The sequence below is a fragment of the Phascolarctos cinereus genome, unplaced genomic scaffold, assembly GCF_003287225.1.
Source record: "Phascolarctos cinereus isolate Bilbo 61053 unplaced genomic scaffold, phaCin_HiC Scaffold_4;HRSCAF=312, whole genome shotgun sequence".
Lineage (NCBI taxonomy): Eukaryota > Metazoa > Chordata > Mammalia > Diprotodontia > Phascolarctidae > Phascolarctos > Phascolarctos cinereus.
In genome coordinates this window covers 457,754,564-457,773,307 of record NW_027555847.1, presented here as the reverse complement: position 1 = coordinate 457,773,307, position 18,744 = coordinate 457,754,564, and the positions used below count along the sequence as shown (strand labels likewise).

Sequence of the window (18,744 nt, the reverse complement as noted above, 5' to 3'; positions counted from 1 at the left end):
CTCAGCAAAAAAAGGAGAAAGAACTGATAGATATTCTAAAAGCATATTTTAAACAAATCGAAAACCTATAGAAATGTTTTTGGAACAAGAAGATGTCACTTCACTTAGCAATAATAAAGGTTGATAACAGATATATACCAATGAATTTGACAAATGTAACCAAAAGTGCTTAAAGATCTAAAAAGAGAATCAAAAGGTCCTCTATGGATGACATCCACAAGAACTCAACTAAATATATGCAAAGAAATAAACAAATGACTAAGTAATATGAATTCATTTATGAAATCTGGGAGTTTATGACAGCAATTAAGGGCCAGAAAATACAGAAGGGTTATTCCTAGAAAGCATGCACTTAATGATCAAAGCAGATTATACAAGGTAGAAATTGTGTAACACATCATGACAGACTGAAACACTTTAGCTCCTACATAACATCTAACAAAACATGATTTGTTGGCTAGAATTATACATCAAAAGTTCACTATCTTTCACTGACTGATAAACAATTAACATGAATCATTGAGAATTCAACTAATAACCTGTACTGGGACTAGAATATCTGAAAATCAGAATGGAGTCAACAGACAACAAGACAAGAAATGTAAGAACAAAATAGCAAAAGTGCCAGGTATCTGCTATCAAAAACAACTGACCTGGAAATCATGCCAAAGAGAGAGAATTTTAAAATCATCAGACTACCTGAAAATCATAGCCCAACAAAAAACTTGGACATCATATTTTAAGAAATATTTTTTTAAAAAACAGCCCTGATCCAGTGGAATGAAAGGGCAAAATGAAAACGAAGAGAACCCACCAATCAATCATCACTTGAAAGAAACTCCAGGAACGTCACAACCAAAATCCAGTGCTTCCAAGTCAAACAAAAATACTGTAAGCAGCCAGAAGCAAAGAATTCAAGAACAAAGGAACCACGGATCACACAAGATATATGATGGCTACTACATTAAAATTCTGGAATAGAGTATTCCAAAAGCCAAAAGTTAAAGGCTCACAACCAAGAATAACTTACCCTGCAAAGCTGAGTAAAACTGGGGGGAGGGGAGAAGGAGGGAGAGGAGAGAAATTGACCTTTAACAGAACAAAGAAGTATCAAAAATTCCTGATTAAAAAGGCCAGAACTGAGTAGAAATTCTGAAATGTGAACAATGGGATCATGAAAAATAAAAATAAAAAACATAAACACATTTGATCTAAATGATGATAATAAAGTGCTAATATTCAAAATCCTAATATCGAAGGTCACAGAGTGAGTTTTAAGAGACAAAATAAAAGAGAAAGAAAAGGGGATCCACTAGAGAAGAAATGAGGAAGAGGGAAACACTATCTCAAATAAATGGAATACACAAGAAAAAGAGTATACAAATATGAAGGTTAAAGTGAAGAAGGTAGATATCTCCTGAATCTCACTCTCATCTGAACCAATCAAAGAAGGGTTAAACATACACACACACACACACACACACACACACACACACACAACACACATACACACACACACACACACACACACACACACAAAGAATTTGGTGTAGAAATGTGTTAAACTCAAAAGGGATAAAGAGAGGGCTCTGTGTGGATGACCTCAATTTTTTTTAGCTCCAAATGAATGCAAGACCTAGATATAAAATGTCATATTATAAACAAATTAGAACAAGGAAGGAAAGAGACACCTAACTATGGATACTGAAAAGTTCTTGACCAAATAAGAGAAAGAGAAGATCACATGAGATAAAATTGACAATTTTGATTACATAAAATTGGAAAATTTGCATACAAACAAAATCAATACAGTTACAATTAGATGGGAAACAGTTACCTGGAAAAAAAATACAGTAAATTTGTCTGAGAAAGGCTTGAGATCCAAGGAATATAAGGTATTGATACATATATATATATATATATATATATATACACATACATATATATATACACACACATATATGTAAGAACATGAGCCATTCCCCAACAGATAGTCAAAAGATATAAACAAGAAGATTTCTCTTCTTTTAATTAAATATAATATTTTCCAGAAATGTTTTTAGTAAAATTCTAGAGCTTCCAGAAAAAAATACTGCAAGCAGACCAAAAGAAAGTACTGAGGAGCTACATCAGAATGACATACAATTTAAGAGCCAATATAGAGGAGTACAGAGCTTGGAATACAATATTCCAGGAGGCAAAGAAGATAGGTTTACAGCCCAGAATAACTTACCCAACAAAACTGAATATAATACTAAAGAGGAGGAAGGGGAAATTGACTTTTAATGAAATAGACGACTTCCAAGCATTCCTGAAGAAAACACCACAGCTGTGGAGAAACAAAGGAATAAACATACTGGGATAAACTGCTTAGATTCTATAGAAGGAAATGATGTATATGTTCCCTCTGAACCCTGTCAAAATCAGGAGGTCATATATACTCTGATCAAGACAGAAGGCCTGGGAGTGGTTCTGTTATGTTGTGATGATCTTAAAAGAAGAACTGAAATAAAGGGAAAAGGAATACATTAGTGGGAGAGGGAAAGGAAGGTTATAGATAATTATCTCACATATATACAAGTAGAAATCGATACCAAAAAAAGGATGGGAGGAGGGGTTAAGATGGGGGAAATGACTAACACTTGAACCTCCCTTTCATCTGAAATGGTCAAAGGAGTGAACACACAGCTGAGTACAGAAATATATCTCATTCAATACATAAATGGGAAGGAATGGGAAGAAGAGGAAATTACAGGGAGAATAGATTAAGGAAGGTATTTAGACCTAAGCAAAACAAACTCTAAGAATAAGCAAAAATATTTATACCTCTTTTTCAGATGGCAAAGAATGGAATTCTAAGGGGGTACCCATCAATATGGGAATGGCTGTCCTTTTGGACACAGACAATGTGGACATTTGTCTTGCTTGACTATGTGGGTTTGTGACACAGGTTTTATTTTTCTTTTGGGGCATGGGGGAAGGATAAAGATGGATTTTTGCAGGTAAAAAAATAAAATTTAATTTTTAAAAGTGGAAAGGGCTTTTATTTTTCTCTTTGGGTGGGGATGAATGAAAGATAGTGATATTGATATTTATAATACATTACTAACTTTACACTGTATATATTTTTGCAAGTTCTAGTTGTCTTCCCCATTAGAATGTAAGTTCTTTGTGAGTAAAGACTGTTTCATTCTTTGTGCTTATACACCCAGTACCTAGCACAGTGCCTGCCATATAGTAGTAGACAAGTATACCAGAGGGGAAAAAAAATATAGTCTAAACAGACAGAAAACTACATTTAGTATAAAAACTTCAGAATAACTTAGATTTAGCATAAATAAACTGGACTACTGTCCACGCCACTTCTGTTGATGACATTTCTTGTCTCTGTGCCTTTGTTCATGCTGCCTCATGGACTCTCCCACCTTGTCATGAAAGCTTCTTTTACTCCCCTTTGCCCCATCCTGGATAAAAGTGATCTTTCCCTTGTCAAATTTCTCCAAGCACTTGCATAAACCTCTCCTTTGCACATCTCTCATTTTCCTTTACATAAGTTGTGCCCTTGGTTCCTTCCCCATTAGCTTGTAAGTTCCTTGAGAACAGGGCCTGTGTCATGTCTATCTTTATAACCCTAGCAACTAGCATAATGCCTTGAACATAGTAACCACTTAACAAATAGTTGTTAAATTGAATTTATTTCAATATGTGATATGGAAGGAATTCATGATAGGCATGAATATATATATGAATGAAGGAGAGGGCAGAACATCATCTAGGAATAGCTAGTAACCTCAATTATCTGGAATGTTTAGTATGTGGAGAGAAGTAGAGCTAAATAAAGCCAAAAGAGTCGACTGGAACAATACTGTGGAAAGTCACAAACACCGGGTAGTTAAATAAGTTCTATTTTACCCTATAAGCAATGAGGAGCCACTAAAGACATAAGGAAGAAAAAGGAAGGCATTAAGCATTTATTCAGTGCCTACTATAAGTTAGGCACTGTGCTATTTTACAATGATGTAATTCAATCAAATTAATACAAAGCATATAATCCTATAATGATAACCAAGTGTTAACTACAAAAAGGAGAGAAATAAGAGCACAGAATCATTGAGATCCCTTCCAGCTCTAAATAAAATAATAATAATAACAATAACATTTATATAGAGCTTACTATGTGCCAGGCACTGTGCTAAGTACTTTCACATCATTTGATCCTCCCGAGTACCCCGGGAGGTAGGTGCTATTGTTATTTCCATTTTACAGATGAAAATATTGAGGCTCAGAGACATTAGGGTATCTGACCAAGGTCACAGAGGCAAAATTTGAACATTCCTCTGACAACAGGATACATGTTGAATGTCTATAGTCCAAATTACAGGGATACTATCACTAAATCAAAAAATGGTTCTGTACCAAAATTGTATCAAGAATCCTAAGTAAATAACAATAATATCTAGGTAGATATGAATATCAAGTACATAGTACACACCTTCTCACTAAATTTCAAGTATACAAAAAATACTCCAGGTATGTATTTTTTTCAATTTTATTAACAACTCAAAAAGAAAAGCCAAAAGAAGTGAAATGAGTTATAATGTTGAAGTCAGAATACCACTTTAAATACTTTCTTGTAATTTATTAGAGGTAATTGCAGCTACATTTTTTAAAAGCTATGTTGAAATGTTCAATCTGTGGCTGCTGGTAAGTTATTATTAACTAAAAGTCCTCATTTTTACAAGTTGAGCTCCAAGCACCAGTGATTCTAAACCCTTGTAGGTTATCATCCAAACCTATCCCCCCTCCCTCACATCCCAATACCTTATTCCCAACTCCCTCAATCCTCCCATCCCAAAGCTCTAATCAAACACCACCCTCCTCTTCCACAGTGCCCTTTGGAATACCTGTTCTATTGGCAAAAAGCTTTCCTTCATCCTAAATCTTTTCCTCTCCCATTCTTTTCATCTTTTAGCTATTAATGAAACCTGTCTTCCCTCAGCTTCACACAGCTTCCCTGGCCACCTTTTCCAGGGCTGCACTTTCTAAACATTACCCTCAGCTCACTGAGGCAGGCAAGTTGGAATACTTTTTGCTCCCCATTGCCACTTCCAGGTTCTCTCCCTATATGCATCCTTTGGTAACCTTTCTTCATTTGAGGTTTGATGCTGTTCATCTCTACCACCCAATCAAAATCCTGGTAGCTACTGTCTACAGACCTCCAGGTACTTCCCTTCTGTCTTCAATGAATTTGGTATACAGCTCAAAATTTCTCTCCTCCCCTCACACTTCTCTCCTCCTCTCCTGCCCTCATACGAGGGAACCTCACCTTAAATATTGATTCTCAAACACACCTACATACTTCCCATGGCCTACTCTTCTACCCCATGTCAGTCACACATAAAAATGGTTATATCTGAGATCTTGCCATCATCTACAAGTATTCCACCTCCATGTTCAAGAATTCCACAATCCTCTTATCCTACCATGACCTATTGGCTTTCCACTTCTTCCTCCATCTTCCCTTATCAAATTCTAGTCCCTTGACCCTCAATCATCTCCCAGGCCATCTTCCCTTCACTAGCCAGTCTCTCTTCTTTTCTTCATCTTGACCCTTCAGGGTACCAATTCCATTTACACTATCCTCTTGTTTTAAGTCCCTAGCCCCCTTATTTCATCACTCCTACCATCTACCATCTTCACTCCTCCATAAGAACTGCTTTTAAAAAAAAAAAAAGGAGGGAAAATCATGCAATCTTTCTGATTGGATCCAATACAAATGTATGTTATACAACCTCAACTGGACCCTTGCTGCTGCTAAGCAATCCTACTATACCTCCCTCATCAAATCAAATCACTATCCCACTCTTCACTAAGGCTCTTCCAAACCTTTTCATCCTTCCTCAAACCTAGCAAAGTCTCCTCCCTCCCTTCTTAGTAGACATCCTTGTCTCATTTTGCAGAAAAAATTGAGGCCATTTACCACAAGCTCCCTCTCCTCTCCTCTTTTTCTTCACCTATCACTCACATGCCTTCTGCCACTATCTCCTTCATTCCTGTCTCACATGATGAGGTGGCCATACTCCTTTTTTTTAAAAAAAACAAGTTTTGACCAGTTTATTAAAGAATACTTTTGTACAGTTTACTTTTCACTGGTCTTTCTGGCATGCTTCTAATGACATCAGAATCACCTCGATCAATGATAGCCAGTGTATATAATCTGTAGTACTTCCCACATGCTGTACCCAATTCAATGTTACTGCCACGGTAATGATGTATGCCAGTTTTGGCCAACATAGCGTAATACTCAATCTCTGATTTCCTCAAGGCTGGGCAGTTGTTGGCTAAGATGACCAATTTGGCTTTGCCTTGTCTGATCATTTTCAGGGTCTGTTTGTAGCCTAGCACATATTTGCCACTTTTCATGACCAGCTGCAGCCTCGAGTTGATGGACTCCAGCAACTTTTTCATCTTCTTTGCAGCCACCATCTTCCTGCCTGTGGTGCGGGAGGACCCTGAGCCAGGGACCTGCCACCAAGATTGTGGCCATACTCCTTACCAAGGCTAACCCCCTCTACCAGATCAAGCCATTCCAGTCTATCCCTTCTCTCCAAAAGATTGCCCTCTGTGTCGTTCCTACTCTGTCACTTAATTTCAATCTCTCCCTGACTACTGGCTCTCTCTCTCTCTATGACCTACACCAACATTCCCAAGTCTTCCTATCCTTAAAAACTTTCACTTAATCCTTCTATCTCCATGATTATCCTATATCTCTTCTGCCCCTTCTGGCTAAATTCCTTGAAAGAGTCATCTATAATAAGTGCCTCCACTTTCCCTTTTCTCACTCCCTTCTTAACCCCTTACAATCCAGTTTCCAACTTCATTCCACTTAAATTGCTCTCTCCAAAGTTACCAATAATTTCTTAATTGCCAAAGCCAATGGCCTTTTCTCAATCCTTGTGTTCTTTGATACTCTCTTCTCTCTGGGTTTTCAGGACACTATTCTCTCCTGGTTCTCCTCCAACTTATTTGACCACTCCTTCTAAGTCTCCTTTTCAGGGTCATCATCCAGATCATGCCCTCTAACTGTAGGTTGCCCAAAGGGCTCTGTTCTCTCTATATATTACTTTACTTGGTGATAGCACAGTCTACCCTCCCCCCAATTTAATTATCATCTCTATGTGGACATTTCTCAAATCTCCCTATGCTGCCCTAACCTTTCTACTGATATCCAATCATATATCTCCAACTGCCTTTCAGACATCTTGAACTAAATGTCTAGTAAATAGTTTAAATCCAACATACCCAAAACAGAATTCATTATCTTTCTCCTTAGACCCCCACCTACCTCCTATCTTCCCGCTTACTGCAGAGGGCAATACCATTCTCCCAGTCCCTCAGACTAGACACTTAGAGTCATCCTCAAATCCTCAGTACCTTTCACTTCCCATATCTATATCCAATCTGTTACCAAGATGTCATTTTCACCTTTGCAAAATCTCTTGAATATACTCCCTTCTCTCCCGAAGCAGTCCTTTGTCACCTCAAACCTGGTATGTTGCCTGTTTATGGATTGGCCTGCCTCAAATTTCTCTCCACAAAAATCCATCCTCCATACAACCACTAAGGTGATTTTTCTAAATCACAGCTCCAACCATGTCAATCCCCTCCTCAATAAACTCCAGTGTCTCCCTGTCGCCTCCAGGATCAAATACCAAATCCCCTTTTCTGGCATTCAAAGCCCTTCAAAACCTAGCCCCCTCCCACCTTTCCAGTCTTCTTATACCTTACTTTCTAACACATACTCCAGTGACACTGGCCTCTTAGCTCCTCGATGAACAAGACACTTTATTTCTCCACACTAGGAATTTTTTCTAACTACCCTCCATGCCTGAAATGTTCTCTCCTCATCTCTGTTTACTGGATTCCCTGGTTTCCTTTAAGTCCCAACCAAGATCCCATCTTCTAAAAAATGCCTTCCCCAATCCCTCTTAATTCTAGTGCCTTCTCTCTTTTAATTATTTCCTATTTAACCTGAATATAGCTTGTTTGTACACATTTATTTGCTTGCTGTCTCCCCCATTAGTTTGTGAGCTTCTTGAGGTCTGGGAATGTCTTTTGCCTCTTTTTGTATCCTCAGCACTTAGCACAGTGCCTGGCACATAACAGGTGCTTAATAAATGTTTACTGACTGACTGATCTTAGAAAAATGACAGCCATACATTAAATATAAATGTGTATCTATAAGTATGTATGAGTACATCTACAAAGATATACAAAGTGTATACAAAGAATATTTGATCCTATAGGAAGATATTAAATGTGAAAATTGTGGAGTATCAAAACTTCTATAAAGATTCAATGTATTGAATTCAACATCTGAAGCCAAAACTTTACTTGTAATTACTCCCATCCATGAACTCTACTATCCAGACAAACTAGCCTTTTTCATGTCCCTCATACACAACAATCCATCTCCCATCCCATGCCTTCAGACAGGTTGTTCTCAATTCCTAGAATTCACTCCTTCCTATCCTCTGTCTTTTTTAACCTCTAGTGTTCTTCAAAACTCAGATCAAACACCACCTCCTATATGAGGCCTCTTAATAAATACTTGTGCTTAATAAATATTGATTGATAGCATCTAATATTTACCTATACTATCCCAGTTTCTTGGTATAGATCACTTATGTCATTTTAAAAAAACAACTACAAATTAAATGAAGAAGAAATATATTGTTAGTTATAAGGGAGACCTTTACCCCTCTTTCATCTCTACTAAGCAATTCCAGAAACTCATTTAGAAGGTATACCCAGTTAGCAAAACCCCTTTAGCCTAATTCACACATCCCAATTTTCAAAGCTGATAGAAGTAAAACAAATAAAATTGTATTTTAAGATTTGTTTCAGCCAGCAGCAGATATAGAAATAAATTCTCCTAGTTGCAGCTACGTAATCATTGCTCTAACTGCTATACATAGAGATAACTGGCAACAACTTCAAAAGGCAATGCTATTTGTCAGTCTTACATGTCCTCTTTATCAACAGGAATTATAGTTCTAATTCAATCATAGCTTTGAAGGCTTGCAATAAATGTGCAAAAAGCCAGGTGCAAAGCAACATCCATAGTCCTCTACACATACCTGGTATACGTTATCATTGAAAAAATCATGACTCTAACTAGTAAAGAGATTTTTTTTAAATTTCTTGTTAGAATAAAAGAACTCAACTTTTGTTAGAAGGATTTCATGTAGGAAAGATTGCTGTATCAGATGATTCTAATACAAAGATCATTAGGAGAGCTGTCTTCTTCACATTAATGCATTGTCACCATTGGAAAGGATATAGATCTTTCTTACTTAGTGACAATCCTTGCAACCATCTGAATTTTTTTATTTCCTCAAATGAGAAAAAGGAAAATAATAAAAATTTGTTCTTCCCTCAATTTGCAGTCTTAATAAGGAGAAACAAAAATTATCTTGTTTAACACGTGGCTGCAATACAATGTCCTGTTTGTTTAGAAAGGACTTTTGGAGAAATGCCAAGCCCTAAAACATATGATTGCTTTATATTCAGGGAGTATAGTGCATCATATGATACAGCAGGAGAGCACATCCTTGCAGCCCTGTACAGTGTCCCAGAAGAGGTAATATCTGTTGTCACTCACTGATAAAATTGTTTTGCAATTTTTATAACAACAAAATAAATTTCATCTATCTCTAGCATCTATCTTCTTAAGATAGTTCTCAAGTACACAAATTCTGAGCACATCAACAAAGCCAGCAGGTTATATCTTAATTTAATATCTTAATATTAAAAATAACACAAAACCCACAGAACCCTCAGCTTTGGGATTATAAACTAATAACCTCTCAACTTATTCCTACTCCAAAACTTATACATACCACCAACTCCAGACATTCTCCTGCCATTAATTAGATGTAATAAAGAGCTAGTCTTGGAGGCAGGAAGACCTCAGTTCAAATCCTGCCTCAGTATTTCATAGATGATCCCAGACAAGTCATGGAACTACTTAGGGCCCCCTAAGAAAGCTCTAAGACTATAAACTGCAGAGAAGGTACTGAGATGCCTTGGTTCCCTTTCAACTTTCCTTCCAAGAAGTTCATTTTACCAATGAAATCATAGGTCTGGTCCCCCCTCCAAAAAATACTCCTACGAGTGTGTCTAGCACTCACTATCTTTTTTAAGCTGTGTTGAAATCTATGGCAAGGGTTAGTCACTTATACCCATCAGATTATGTCCAAAGGATGTTAAAATTATATTAACCAGACTATTACCTAATCTTCAAGCTACTTGAAAGTGAAAACAAATTAATGGAGTCCAATTCACCAGTGTCCTTCAACTGATAGTGAACACTGTTAATATATGTCCTTGGACAAAATTATAAATCTAAAAAAATTTAAGGGCTGCTCCCAAATGACTTCTAAAGTCCTTTTCAATTCTAAATTCTGATTCTGTTATACTTTCAGCATAAACCAAGCTCTAAACGTACTATCAATTTTCTTAGTGGATTAGGCCCAATAAAGTCTTTAGTTTTACAAAGAGTTAGTATTTTCATGTCAAATATTTTCCCACACAACAAATTCTTGAAATATATACTTAAAAAACCATTTTTGTCACTATTTTTTCTGGGATGATGGGGTCTTTAATATGTGTTTCCCCATTATTATCCTCAATACAAGTAACAATTTTGAAATTTCCACAAAATGTCCTGAAATAATTGGGAGAAAACGAAAAGATGTGAAAAGAGTGCTATACTCAGTATCAAGGGACTGAGATCTGGTCTGAGTTCTCCCACAAGCTAGTTATGTGACCTTGGGTTTGTCACTTAACTCCCCTGTGCCCCTGGGCTGGATATAGATAGATATGGTGTCATCTGAGTACAGATGATAATTGCACTCATGGGAGCTGATGAAATCACCAAGGGAGAATATGGAGAAAAAGAGCATTTGGGATAAGCCTATGCTTCAGAAGCAGAAGACAGAAGACAGATGCTGAACTGACAAAGGAGGCTGAAATGGAGAAGTCAAACAAGTAGGAAAACCAGAAGCTGGAGGAAGACAGAGCATGAAGGATGCAGTAGTCAACAGTATCACAAGTTTTTCTGTTTACTTTCCTTAGGTTTCATTCCCTATTTTATTTAGGAACTATAACTTTTTCATCTGTTACCATAACTTTGCTTGAGATTTTCTATTTACTTAACATTAAAGTCAATGAAAAATTGGCATTTGTAACACACTTTAAAATGTGGCAAGTTCTTTACATGGATTATCTCACTTGAACTTTATAAACCAGTTAGGTACTACAGGTATTTTTACCCTCATTACAAAGATAAAGAAAATGATGCTGACAGATTATGTGACTTGTCCATCATCACACAACTTTTCACTAGAAAAGGCAGAAATGGACCTAGATTTTCCTGAGCCCAAGTCCAGCACTACACTTACTACAGCATCATACCTCATCCATGTAAACCTGTGGTCAAAGATGCTGTTTCCGTAGCATTCTAGTCTTGTTTTTCACTAACAAGCTACGGGCCTCTCTAGGTCTCAGATTCCTGCTTTTGTAAAATTAGGTAGCTGGACTAGTTGATCACAAAAAGATTTCATCATATCACAATGAGGCTGGAATATTGCCATTTGTAAAAGTTCAACAAATAAACAAGTACACACACATACATACACACACACACACATACATATATATATACACACATACATACACGCTTGTGCATATTCATATACATATACATATGAAGATATACAAACATATACATATATTCAGGTATATAAAAAGCTTATGCATAAAAATCCAAAAAAAGCTCATGCATGTATGTATATATGAATAGATATGTACATATATCTGTATGAATGCATGTGTGTACACATATATCTGCATGTGTGCATGGATATGTACACATATCTGCATATATGTATATATCCATGCATATGTGATCAAAAATTTGAAAGCTGAAAAATTATCATCTTCATGCCCACTAATTCTGGGTATACACCAAGGTTTTGCTTTCTACATTCTCACTTGGTGACCTCATCAGCTCCCATAGGTATCTAAATATATATAGCCCTAGTCTCTCTCCTTAGCTCTAGTCCTACATCACAATCTGCTTATTGGATATTTCCAATTTAATGTCCTGTAGGCATCTAAAATTCAACATAGCCAATACAGAACTTATTATCTTTCCCTCCCAACCCCATCCCTTTTCCAAACTTCCCTATTACTGTTAGGGTCAGCATCTTTTTGCAAGTCACTCAGGTTTACAACAATGGCACCTTCCTCAGCTCTGCAGTCTCACACAAATTCATGAAGCATTCTATAAATTTTGACACCCTCTGCCAAATCTTGTTTCTACCTTCATAACATTTCATGTGGCATTTATGTCTCTTCACAATTTGACTCTTTCCTTTCTCTTTCCAGGTTTCGTATACATTACTGCTCTCTATGAACTCCACAACTAAGCCATATTGGCTTATTTACTGTTCCACAAAAAGCATGCTCCATATCAGCCTCCCTGCGCCTTCCTACACAAGGTCCCCTTGCCTCGAATACACTCACCCCTCTGGGAATCCCTAGTTTCCTTTAACATTCAGCTCAGTCACCACCTTCTAGATGATGCCTTTTCCAATCCCCCAGCTGTTACTGTGCTCCTTTCACAAAACTACTTTATATTTTGTACATATTATGTACATAATTTTATGTCTATGTGTACACATATAGGCATATATGGTATATGTTGTATGTGTGTGTACACATTATATATGTGTATTGTATACTTGTATACACACACACGGGGGGGCAGCTCATATGTATGTGCCTATATAGGTACATGTACACATCTCCCCTACTTAGAATGTAAGCACCTAAAAGGCAAGGACTGTTTCACTTTCGTTGTTGCATCTGAAATATTTAGCACAATGCCTGGCACATAGTATTTAATAAATGCTTATTCATTGAGCCATTAAAAATAGTTTATTATGATTTATGTACCCTATGTTTTAAGGCACAATGCTTTTTCACAGCTTTGGGCTATTAATCAATCAATAAACATCACTTATCAAGCATTCATTGAATAATAGCTGACATTTATAAAGCACTTTATACACATCACTTAATTTGATCTTCACAACCCTGAAGTAAAAGAAATATTACCATAACTTAGCTTTATATGTATGTATATATTCACATATACATATACATATACATATACATATACATATACATATATACATATACATATACATATACATATACATATACATATACATATACATATACATATACATATGAACGAGACTTATGAGTTACTCAATATAGAATTCACAGTGAGGAAACACTGCCAATGCAGACAGGAACCTGCTCTACAACTTACTGTCTCAGAGTTGACAGGGGTACTTAGAGGTTAAATAATGTATTCAAGGGTTACAAAGCCAGTATACCATATGCATCAAGCACAGAACCCAGTCTTCATGACTCCAAGGTCATCTCTCTATTCACTTACTATACTGTGGTATGTGTGTGCTTACACATACATATGCATATGTATAATATATATGAATATACATGTATACATTTTCTAACACATATACTGTATTGTATACACATATGCATGTAAATATCAACATATACATACATATACACATACACATATGGCCTATGATTTTAGCAGTGTAGGGAATTCCTAAGTGAGGAAACTATACCAGTGCAGATAGACACTTGATCTGGAACTTAGTCTGAGTTGCTTTGACAGAATTGAGAGGTGAAATGAATTGCTCAGCCACACAGCCAATATGTATCATGGGTAGACTTGCACAAATGTATATTAGTATATACATATATCTACGTACACAGGGAAATATATAGGTTGAGACTTACTGGCATCCTGAGATCAAAGCTCAGTGGGAACAACACATGGAAAACAATTAACAACTACATAATACTAGTCATATACAATATTAACAAAGCATGTACATGTGTATATATAAATGATACACATTATAAGGAATCATACCTGCGATTTCATTACTATAGAAAAATCCCGTAACCTGAAGGTTATCATCTTCTCTCCAACTTGTTAGAGTTGACTAAAAGAACACCACTACTATACATTGCTTCTCATATATAATATTACTTTCCCTCAGTGATATAAGTGACTTAGCCATAGTCGCGTGGATAAGTATCACAGGTAAGATGTGAAACCAAGTCTCCTTGCCTCAAAACCCAGTATTCCATCAACTATGCTATGAGATCACAGCAAGTATCATTTGAGAATCAGTTGGGATTTTTTTTTAGCTTTTTAAAAAGTTTTGTTTTATGGGCTCTTTATCCTATAACTCTGCTGATATCTATTTAAATATCAGGAAAAGAGGTTTTATAGCAAAAATTTAACAGAAAGTCTTCAAAATCCCGAAACAGATAAGAGTATTCTGAATTAACAAAAATTACACATTCTCTTCACTAAAAACAGGCCATGTAATTCTAAATTGTTCTGTAATTTCACCCTTATGCAATTACAAACTGAAGATCTGTGAAAATGTGGCTTCAACTACACAATTTCCAGGGCACTTTTTGAGATGACTAGACAATACTTAGTATAAGCTATTCTATTATACATAATTATAGTTATAAGCTTAACACACTTATCTATAAGAATTTAAATTCATACCAACTATTTTTATAAATACAAAATAAGGTTAGCTAAAACATTGAAAAATATAGCCATGGAGTTAGTTTCAGGGCATTCTTTAAAATCATGTCCAAATCTACAATTCAGTATTTTAACCTATTAAAATAAGGAATATAAATGTAATTTTCCAACAATCTTATACCACCTACTATTTTATCTCCTTTCATCTCTCCCAAAAAAAGCTGCCATCTAGATAAGTCTTTCATACTTGACACTTCAAGAAATCTAGCTGTGTCCCAAAATGCTCAGCAGTACCATTCAACAAGGCACTGATATTAAACTACTCTTTTTGAGAGAAAATATTACAAATTGTAGAAGCCTGGTTTTCCACCTAACTTTGATCTCCATGTATTGAAATCTTCCCATAATTAAATGTCTTCTAAAATATATTGCCACTAGCATTCCAAAAATTATATTAATATCCCTCTCACAATTAACATGTAATTGTCATTCAGACAAAGCAAAATCTTTACAATCCTTACTATCAGATCATGAAGTGCTACACTAAGTTAGAGCACTATATTAATGAATACGAGGGCAGCTAGATGATGCATTGGAGAGTGCACCTGGCCTGGAGTCAGGAAGATGTGAGTTCAAATATGGCCTGACACACTTACTTAGCTGTATGAGTCAATTTAGTCATTTAACCCTGTTTGCCTCAGTTTCTTCATCTGTAAAATGAGCTGGAAAAGGAAATGGCAAACCATTCCAGTATCTCTTCGAAGAAAACCTCAAATGGGATCACAAATAGTGTCACACCACTCAACAACAACGAACGCGAAGTTGTCTTTCTAAAAGTCATACAGTCCTTTAACAAGACTTCATGTTTTGTCTTTGTTTTTGTTTTCAGGATTTAAAAGTATTGAAAAAAGTAAATGTCAACAATGTACTTTCATACAAATATAAATCTTTGATATGAATAAAATAGATCTCCAAGTATTTGATAAAGTATGTGAAATTGTGTAATAAACACAGTAGGTCCCCTTCCAATATAAAGTACCAAGAAGGCTTCAACTACAGGCTTCCCACCTTTCACTAGGCTAAACATACAGGGCCTGATAACATTTAAATAACAAGCTGCCACTGTATAATTTTAAAGATGTGAAAACTTAACCATAGATAAGTTCAATGTTGACACAAGAAGTTTTGTACACTGTTACTAACTAGCATTTTACTGAGAGTTGTATTCAAGATATGAAAAGAGGGACATCAGCCCATCTGCATATGATTTTAGAACTTTATACATCTAAATAAACTTTGTAGCGTGACCTAATTTCAAGCTATTTCCTATTATTTAGGATTGCCATTTCTGTCCTCTGTCCAGTCTATTTTAACTGAATTAAAACCTCAGCACCAGAAATAAACAATTATAAATCATGGATTTAGATCTGGAAAGGCCTTAAAACGCATCTAGTTCAACTTCCTCATTTTACAGACAGCGAACTTCGGGTTCAGGGAGGTTTAATGACCCACCCATCAAGTAGATAGTAAATTGTAGGGCCAGGATTAGAATTCAGGTTCTCTAACTCTTAAACATTCCACTGTTCTAGATTAGGAAAGAAGATAGGAAAGATTAGAAAGAGATGAGGAAAGCACAACCAGAGTGGAAGGAAGGCCCAGAAAGTCTAGCGGCTAGACTTCATTCTGTCATTAGACTAAATAAGCCATGCTATCTCACTTTAATACATAAGCAATAAAGGATCGTTATTTTTTTTTAAATCCTTTCATTCTCAGCTTAAGGAAGGTTAAGCCAAACCTATCAATATTTGAAATCTATAGTATAATACAAGTATTCTAATTCTGAGGATAAGACCACTAAACCGTTATTTTTCAGCTTAATTTCTCTTTAGTAAAAAGAAAAATAACTTCAAAGTTGACACAACTGTCAACTGATACTAAAACTAAAACATTATGCAGTTTTGTTCTATTTGAAGTGTACAATGAAGTTAAGTACATACTAGAATCACACTGAAGGTTTCCTAAGTGTAAGGCTCTTAATAAAAACTTATGAACAGTGGGGAAATATTGGCCATATCCAACCAAAAATCACTAAAAAGCAAATAACTTAAGCTTGACTTAGCAAAAAGTGGCAGCGGTGAACTAAGTGAACCACATCAGAAAAAACACACAAAAACTGCTTCACAAATTTAATACAGACCTGGTACAAAACAAAGCAAATCTACAAATTCAAGTTGTCTCTAGTCAGAGTGATATAAATATTATCAAACACATGCAAAATATTGACTTTTAATAAACTGACGCTGAAACTTAGGATTCATAGTTCTTTATTTGAAGAGTATAAAAATCTAAAAATGTAATGGAATATTTTTCCCTAGTAGATTAATATTACTCCTCCCACCACAAATACATATTAGGCATACATCCTATCTTGAAACTTATGAGGAATCAGCAAAATCACTCAATAAGAGTTTACTACAATTTTGAACACAATTAATGAATAATGAAGTTTTCAACCATGACTGAAGAAGGTAATAAGATCCATCTCTATCTTCTACTGGATCCAAAGAGCTCTGTAATATGAGGAGGGACCACTCATATTACTAAAATCCCTTAACCCCCCTACCCCAACTGGAAGTCATTCTTTGCTCCTTCCTCACTCAAGTTTCTCGACTTGCCACCAGTTCATTCTGTAACTCGGTGCAGCTCCAACCTTCCTTTTCGGAGATGACATACTAACTCCCTTCTCTAAAACTGCTCATTCTGAAACAGGTCTTCGTCAGCTTACTCAACTCTTTTATTGCCCCGGCAAAGTCAATGGTGGCCAACTGTATCTGTTTAATTGAAAAAAAAAAAACCCACCACAGAAATGCTTCCTCCCAATTACACTGCTACTGTCACCAGCTATTTTCTTTCCTCTACAGCTCCAAAGACACGACCCGTTCTCCCTTCCCTAAGAAGCTAGCAGCCACCACCACCCACCCCCCCACCCCGCCCCCGGCCCAAATTCGACCTCCTGACACTCAAATCAACCCCGAACCCCACCTAGTCCCCTACGAGGTTTTGTTTGCCACCTTGATTTCATTCTTCCTGGCAGGGCTTCCAACCTCTCCGCAGGGGTCCTTTCTTCCCCCTGTGCCCTGGCTCCCCACTGCCCTGCTCTTGAAGCCTCCCAGTCAGCTCTGGTCTCCACACCAGCCCCACGCCCCTACAGAGACAGACAGACACACAGTGAGAGACACACACCACTGCCTACTCCATCAGCCTCCCGCACCCAGTTAGCGCCTAATAAATGTTTTATCTCACCTAATCCTAGAGCCCCTCCCCCAAGACCTGGTGGGCCACCTCCCCTACCTCTCCAGCTTTGTATCCCAACCAAGCCCGGAGGAGGCGGGTCCCCTCCTCACTTCCCTTCTCCATTCCCAATCACTCGCCCCTCCCCCTCCAAGACACCTGTCCCTCACCCCCTCCCCGCCCATTCATTCTCCTCCAGCCCGACGTCTCCCCCCATAACCGCCCCCCCCCGCACACACCCCACCCCGTTCTGTTGGTTTTCAGCCCAGCCCGCCACACGCTCACACACACCCCTGCGCGCGCGTACCTCGCCCCTCCCCCACCTTGCGCACCCTCTCAACCCCTCTCCGCCCGCTCCGGAATGGGGGGGCCTACGCGGGGGCTGCGCTCGAGGTGAGCCCTCGCGCCCCACCCGCGCCGCTCAGCGGCGGCTCCCCAGCGCCCTCTGCCTCCCGAGCGGCCGGGGCTGACGCCGAGGTCGGGGGTGGTTCCGGGTGCTCTCCCGGGGGGAGAATTTACCTTCTTCCCGGAGATAGTTTGGAGACACCTCCAACATTGGCAAACACTAAAGAGAACTGACCCAGCTCGGCCGCCGCCGCCGCCGGCTTCAACCACTCCCGCTTTCCCTCCCCCCCTTTCTCCTCCTTCCCTTTTTGCTCCCTCCCTCTCCCTCCCTCCTCTCCCGCCCGGGCCCGCGCCACCCTCCCAACCGCACGCCCCCTCCCGGCCCAACCGCCTACCCCCCTCCCCCATCCACCAGCGCGCGAGTCTGG

General features: G+C 37.8%; 1 protein-coding gene and 1 pseudogene across 6 annotated transcripts in view; both read right to left on the bottom strand.

Annotated features, from left to right (window-relative positions):
- STAU2 (staufen double-stranded RNA binding protein 2) overlaps positions 1 to 18,610 on the bottom strand; it is a 431,723-nt gene extending 413,113 nt beyond the window's left edge. For all 6 annotated transcript variants that reach the window (XM_020971016.2, XM_020971017.2, XM_020971014.2 and 3 more), the window contains exon 1: positions 18,491 to 18,610. The gene's annotated coding sequence lies outside the window, so the exon portion shown is untranslated. The remainder of the gene's footprint in view (positions 1 to 18,490) is intronic.
- On the bottom strand, positions 6,103 to 6,501 carry LOC110197257 (large ribosomal subunit protein eL30 pseudogene; annotated as a pseudogene).
- Positions 18,611 to 18,744: the final 134 nt, after the last annotated feature.